Source organism: Triticum aestivum, chromosome 3D, assembly GCF_018294505.1.
Source record: "Triticum aestivum cultivar Chinese Spring chromosome 3D, IWGSC CS RefSeq v2.1, whole genome shotgun sequence".
Classification (NCBI taxonomy): domain Eukaryota; kingdom Viridiplantae; phylum Streptophyta; class Magnoliopsida; order Poales; family Poaceae; genus Triticum; species Triticum aestivum.
This window is the reverse complement of record NC_057802.1, coordinates 462047423-462054801: the sequence shown is the minus strand read 5'-3', so window position 1 is coordinate 462054801 and position 7379 is coordinate 462047423.

Genomic DNA, 7379 nt, shown 5'->3' with positions numbered 1-7379 from the left:
CATTTGTCGGATAATGATTTACGGACACATGCATTGCATTAATACGTGCCCCCCTCTCTCTCACGCACACGCACCCTCACGAGTCACGACTCTCCCGAGTCCTCTCGCAGACTCGCACGTCGCACCCATCGTCTATCTGCAGGTAGACGTCACGCACATATGTGCTCTTCACACCCTACCCTCAGAACTTCTAAAAAACAAAAGACGGCGCGCACATTTTATTTTAGCTCACACGTCACACACTTATACTATTACTCTTGTGGCGAACGTTCTTTGGGCATAGTATATTGTACTCTCACGAAGAGAAACGGTGCACGCACGCACTATTTCTCTCACACCCACTCACGGGTACACGTAGGAGCGCATTTTTTTGATGCTGGTACAACAAAATCACTCCACTATATATAAAAGCAGGAGCCTTAGCGCTTGCTTTACTAGGGTTCCTCTCGTTCACTCTCTCATGCTCTCCAGATCTAAGCAACACATAGGCGGCCACACTCTCTCTCAGCTCACGGCTGGTCACAAATCCAGCCGGACAACCTCGACCGGGGCAGGGGTGTTGGTGCATCGTTCACGCTGTCGTCGGCGGCGAGGGAGGAGACCAACGGCTGCCCGCGCGTCCCGATCGGCGGCCGTGCCGTTGTCTCCGAGAGAGCGCCGGCTCGGGAGGGCCTCCGACCCCTTCTTCCTCCCTACGGTATTGTGGCCAAGATGCGGCCTCCCGACGCTGTCTTTGTCACATGCCGACGACCCTCAAGTATATATTCCTTCGAAACCTGCCTTGCTCTACTGCCCCAGCTCCCTTCGTGTGGATCCTTTTCTACTTCCGTCCGCTGTTCCAAAGCCACCTAGACTTCTACTATTATTAGAAGTAAAGCTAGTTCATACAGTCGACTCAAAGTGTTGGTTCAAACAGGGAAGAAAGTGGGAAAGTTGTAGCATGAATCTAGGACTTGGTTCTAAGAGGAAACGGGGGAAAGTAGTAATATCTGTCACTGTTTAAATAACCGTATTTCGTATTTGCGCAAACAGGGATGTCTGTCTCTGTATCGTTTCTATCCGCGCAATCAAAAGCACACACCTTAGTTTTAGTACAACTGCGCAAAATGAGATGGCTATCCCTCGTTGCCGTCGTTTAACCTCCCGTCTTCAAGGTATCCCTACATTGGTACTAGTAACTAAGGTAGAATGACCAATGCAATCTAAAAGAAGCTGATTCGTACGTTTTACTTCCTGATTGCAGTGCAGGGACGAGCGAAAACAACTGCATCCTAGTCCGGAATGCACTTTCTACCATTTCATCTATGGACCGAGGACTAGGTGGCATGGCTGCACGGCAGTTTTTTGGACAGGTGCGCGGACAAGAGGCATTGTGGTCTGCTTATTTCTGCAAATAGCGGTGCTTAAATTTAGTGGAATGCACAAGCATTTCAGCTGGTCAGTACACTGCATGGTTTAGTTCAGCATTCCAGCTGAGACCACAATTATAATTTGTTATTCTGGAATGAGAGAACCTAACCCTAAATGGTGGCAACAAGAAAAAACCAGAGTGAACTCCAGGAAATTTAAGCCTGCCGGGAGGCCCTTTGCTCAGAGAAGCCTTGCTTGTTTTTTCCTGATTTGTAAACCTTCTCACAACTTTGTCTTTTGCTGTGAACTAGTATATGTTTGTTATGTTCTATGAATCATTGAGATGTATAAAATTGCTTAACTTATGCTTTTCAAGTTTTTTATGAAGACGAGTTTAATGTGAGTGTTCCACATGAGCGCTGGACTAGCGTGTGAACGTTTGGAATTTATTACATTGTGGCCTCAATTAACTTCATGAACCACTGTAACAAGATACATAGTTGATTATATGTCAGACAGCAGATTGTTGATTGTTAGCTGGTCGATAGCCTAGTGTTGAAGCGAGCTGAGCCAATGTGCCGTGTTTTGCACAACTGCTTACAAGTGGGGTAGCACCAACAGTGTTTACAAGTACTTATGTATACGTCGGCGCACGGTTCTCGAACGAGTGCTCTATTTCATCAAAACACACACTGCTCGTATGATAAACCGTGACAACTTATGTCTTACCATGCCATATTCATGAAAAAACTAGTGAGGATGCATCTGTTTCGGCAACAATTACGATGGTTCTCACATGATTCACGGGCACACAAAAGTAGCAACAGTTCCCATAGACGGATTCATACAGAGTACTAGCCCCAGAGGGGTCGATAACAGGCAAGGTTCGGATAATTAGACACAATCCAAACTACTATTAAACACTAGCTGGGGCAACTATTTCATGCCTCGATCTAATTTGGGCTGGACACAAGACGGACCTTGCCATGAACATCATCGAGGACGTCCCGCAGCAGCTCAATCCTGTGAAGCTTCATGAAGACAACCTTGTGGCCTTGCCACTGATAAACTTGTTTGTGGAGGCATGCCACGTCATCTTCCTGCGTAAGCTTGACAAGAACAGTATGCCTCACAAACGAAGGAGTAGCTTTGAACTTCTTGTGCTTCAATACACCCTGGACAACACGCCTGACAACAGTGAGGCTGGAATACAACTCTTCGTTGGTATAACCGCAAATGGCTTCCAGGATCCAACAGCCTAAGAACTCTGTTTTTCCAGTGCGTATATTCAGGTCGTCCGCCTCATAGCGAGTGACATGTACAACCACACAATCCTTGTCTGCATCAGGGCTCTAATTGAAACAGAAACAAATTCTGAATTACTTTTCAGTATAAGAAACACAAGTTATTTAAACCACTATGTATAGCATGGCATCGAAGCTAATAAAATTTTGCATTATTAATCACCACATACTTCCTTTTCTAAAAGAAATCACCACATACTTAGATGAAAAACCACAATCGAGATCGGCAAAGAAGGAAATCACCTTGGGCAGCTCAGCGGGGGGGGGGGCACATCCTCAAAGGGGGAAAACTGCTCCTGCAGTGCCACGGGGGCTGTAACCTCAAACGGGGCGTTGACCATCTCAGTAGTGGCCGTGAGCGTATCTGGGGTCAGCTCGGTGGTTGCCTCCATCTTCTTGGAGCTCTCTATCTCGTGGGGATCAGCCTCCCGCGTCTGCTCCAATATCGGCAGATCTTTGCCTGGTTCTCCTTGGTCCATCATGAACTGACGAATACTAGGAGACCACTGAAAGGAAAACACAATCGCAATGACAATGAAACAAAAAAGAGAGTGAGGATCGGTTACTGCTTTGCAAAAGTTCCTTTTTTCTCTGAACGAAAATATACCAACATCACGGATCCGCTTACCTTCCCTTCGTTCGGAGAGAAGAACAGTGGCAGATGCGCGTGTTGCCTTTCTTGAAGACGGTGAGGGAGAAGGGGATTCGGCGAAGAGTGAAATGATGGTTGCTTCGTCCGTCAAACTTAGACAGCGGGGAGGTGGGGTTTTGTGATACGACGGCTCATTACTGCCGCGCTACGACCGGGGTGACTCTCCGCCTACATACTGCCTTCTAATTTGGTGGATGGCATTTGGGCCCATGCGCTGCATGGCCCGCATGTCAGTGAACAAAAGTATAACGGCATTCAGTAGAGAGAGACGTTTCAATGACCTAGGAGGAGCCAGAAGCGGTAGAGTGTCTCCACTGTACTAGTAGTAATTGTTTTTCTGGGTAGCTGTAGAGTGTCTCCACTGTACTAGTAGTAATTGTTTCTCTGGGCCCAAGACAAAACAGCTCATCCACACTAGTAAATAGTAAAATCAATTCAAAATCCCATCCACACTGGGTGCTCTTCTTCCTCCTCGCTCCCACCCACCTCACGTCAGCTCGCTCCACTCGTACCCCCAAATTCCTCACCTCACTCCTACAGAAAACCCCAGCTCCCCTTCTTCCTCACTCCTACAGAAAACCCCCAGCTCCCCTTCTTCTTCGCTCGCACTACAACTAGGCTCTTCATTCGTTACTCTGCTCAAATCCGTGAGCGCGACGCGACGCCCTCGAGAAAAATGGTGTCGGCTGACCCCAGCGCCAAGAAGATGAGGCTCCCGCCAGCGGCGACGCCTGTTGTAGATCCCGCACCCGGCAACGCGGGGAGAAGCGGCGACCCCGCCCCCACCGGATCCCAGGAACCCGTAGAATCTAGGGTGGACCGCATCAGCGATCTCCCAGACGCCGTCCTTGGGGAAATCATCTCGCTTCTCCCCACCAAGGATTGCTGCCACACCCAGGTCCTCTCAATTCGGTGGCGCCCTCTATGGTGCGCCGTGCCCCTTAATCTCGACTGTCGTCAGCTATCTCTCTTCTTTTAGACCTTAACTGTTTTCAATCTTCATGTCTATTTAGGCAACAGGACGGGGTAAGAAAGTTATAGCCAATCGGTGGATTCGTAAGCATCGGGATTTTCTCACTTCTCATGAGATTCGATTGAAGACAATAACGCTAGAACGATATGTAGCCAACCGTGCAAACACAAGATTTGTCACATTCTTCCTGCTAAATGCGAGGTTACTATTGTCCATCAGGCTTAAGTTTATCAGCAGCATGGTTTTGACGGATGGGTATGTCGAAGAGCAAAAAAAGGAGTTTCAGGTGGGCAAAAGAGCTTCTGAACGTGTCGGGCTTCTATTTACAACATATTGTGGTCATAATCCAGTAAATTTTACGACCCAGGATGTTCATTCTATGGACCTGACCGATCCATTTGACTGTGACTGCCGAAAACAGTGCTGGAGTTAGATGTTGTTGCCCTTTTCAATCTGGTTTTTTTGTAAACCTGATGAACAATTAACCCTCGTACTTTTGTACAGTTTGTAAGCTGGAGTTAGATGTTCCTGCCCTTTTCAACTCGGCTGTGACTGTCATATTTTCTTTGAAACAAGGCAAATGGCTTGCCATTCGTTTAATTTAGAGTGAAATATTGTAACAAATCCCAACCAAGGGAAATGACATCACTCTCGTCGGCTGCTTGAGCTCACTGTGCATTACAGAAGCCAAGTGATTAGCCCCCACCAGCACCCACAAACTTATTTCGAACTAGCACATCAAATGGGCTGTAAATTTTCATAGGAAAGGCTGCATGACCGTGACAGATTTGGATTCTGACATTTGGGACCCGCGAGGAAATAGCCTATCCAAGGTGGTGTCGACTTACTAGCCAGTCAACAAACGATTCTGCCTACCAGCCATTGGATTGACATCCAACATCTGTCGTGTATCTTCTATCTCTTGTCTTCTTCTTCCTCCAGTCGCCCAAACCAAACCACCCCGTCGGCTCCGCCTGCTCCCGCCTCCGCCGCCCTACCGTATGTACCCTCCAACGTTGGCCAATCCCTCCCTCTATTCCCCCACATGTCCTGTTATTCTCCGGCGACGTCAGCCCCAACACACACCCGCGCCCGAACCAGTCAACCCTCATACTCCCCTCCGCCTGCGGCTGGACCGGCGCATCTTCAACGGCTCCTGTTCGTTCCTTCCGAGGCCTCGCCGTCGTCCTCCGCCTTGCGGCCTTGGTTCGCTCGCCGTTCGCGGTGCGCCGCCCTCTTGCGTTGTCAACGTCGTCAACAACCGACAGGAACAAGGAGATGACTGTGCGTGGAGAGGATGACAGTAGGGACCCACCAGCGTCATGGCAGTACGCAAGCAAGTGCCTCTATAGTACAAGCCCAAAAATATGGTTCCTCCTAATGGTTGGACATCTGGGGCTCACGCCATTGTCAACGTAGTCAATAAACGAGAGAATTACACTACGAGCGGCTGACACCAGGGACCCAGCAAGTCGCGCAGTTTTTTTTTTGAGGAACAAGCAGTTGTTATTTATACTAGTTTTAGCGACGGATCAGGGTAACAACGGGGCTGTGCGGGGGCTGTGGCCCGTCTAGCCAGGGTTTTATTTATGTTTACCACATCATGAGCCCAGTTGTGTTTTTTTCTTGCTGAAAATGGCTAGCCCAGTTCTATTTTTTTTAAGAAATACCCAAACAAGGCCTACTTGCTTTATCGGCCCTGCTGGGCTGCAAATCTTTCAAGACGAGGAAAGTTTCATTCGGTTTGCCCAGAAATGGGTTTTACATTATTAAAACACATCAAACCGGGAATTAGTTTCAATTTTTTTTCATTACAAGATCTTAAATTCCATTGATTTTTATGCGTGGACAATTATTTGGATTTTATATTTATATAAATTATTTTTCAAAATAGTTTGAATGTGAATCGATATTTCTGGATTAAAAACAGTTGACCGCACCAAAATATGCAAAATTTCGTATACTTTTTAACTGTGGCCACAATATGGGGTGTAATGCTAACAAAAAGAAGATGGGCTCCAAAAAATTCTTAAGAATTAGCAAATGGGCTGTACATTATTAGAAATAATGGCAGATGGGTTGTATGCTGTTTTCCACATATTTGAGGCTGACTTGTGCGCCTACTACAGGTTGACGTGTATGCTTTCATAAAAAAAAGGTTGACGCACACGCAACGCCCTGTCAACTTAGTCAACACACGAGAGCATTGACTGTTGGATGTCCATCCAACGGCTGTCGTGCTTCTTCAATCTCTGCTCTTCATGCTCCAGCCGCTCAAACAAGCGCTGGCGGGACTGCCTGCTCCCTCCTCCCGCGGCCGGCTATGCTGCCGCGTAGGCCTCACGGCCCCACCGTACTCCCATCGCTGGCCTAGCCATCCCTCTACTCACCCACACATGTTGTTATTCTCCGGCGACGGCAGACGAACCAGTAAACCCTCGTACTCCTCCGCGTGGGAAACAACTGCCGAGTATTCCCTGGCTCTGTGTCATTCCCTTCCTAGGCCTCGCCGTCGTCTACCGCCCTGGTGCTCTCGGCGCGGCCTGGTCAACGTGGTCAATGAACAACATCCATCGAAAGTGGATTGTACGTGGAGAGGCTGACAGCTGGGTCCATGGCCGCACGAAAGGAAATGCCTCCTTATTATGCGCAAAATAATGATTCCTCCACCTGACAGCTAGGACCCACAGGAAGGGCCTCTGTATTTCGCGAAAAAAACGTTCCCCCGCTGACAGGTCGGACCCACCAGCTATATCTTCGCACGCAAGGAAGTGCCTCCTTATTACGCCCAAAAAAATGAATACCCCCTGCTAGCTGGGACCCACCATATTGTTGGGCTGACTTGTGGGCCTACTAAGTTGATGGGGACGGAGGGCTTTGTCAACTTAGTCAATACTCCAGTGACCATATGATGTCCATCCAACGGCCATAGTGCTTCTTCAACCTCTGGTCTTCTTGCTCCAGCTGCCCAAAGCAGCGCCGGTCGTGCCGCCTGCTCCTGCCTCCCGTGGCCGGCTGTGCTACCGCGGAGGCCTCACCGCCCCCATACTACTCCCACCACTGGCCAGGCCATCCCTCCACTCACCCACACCCCCTGTTA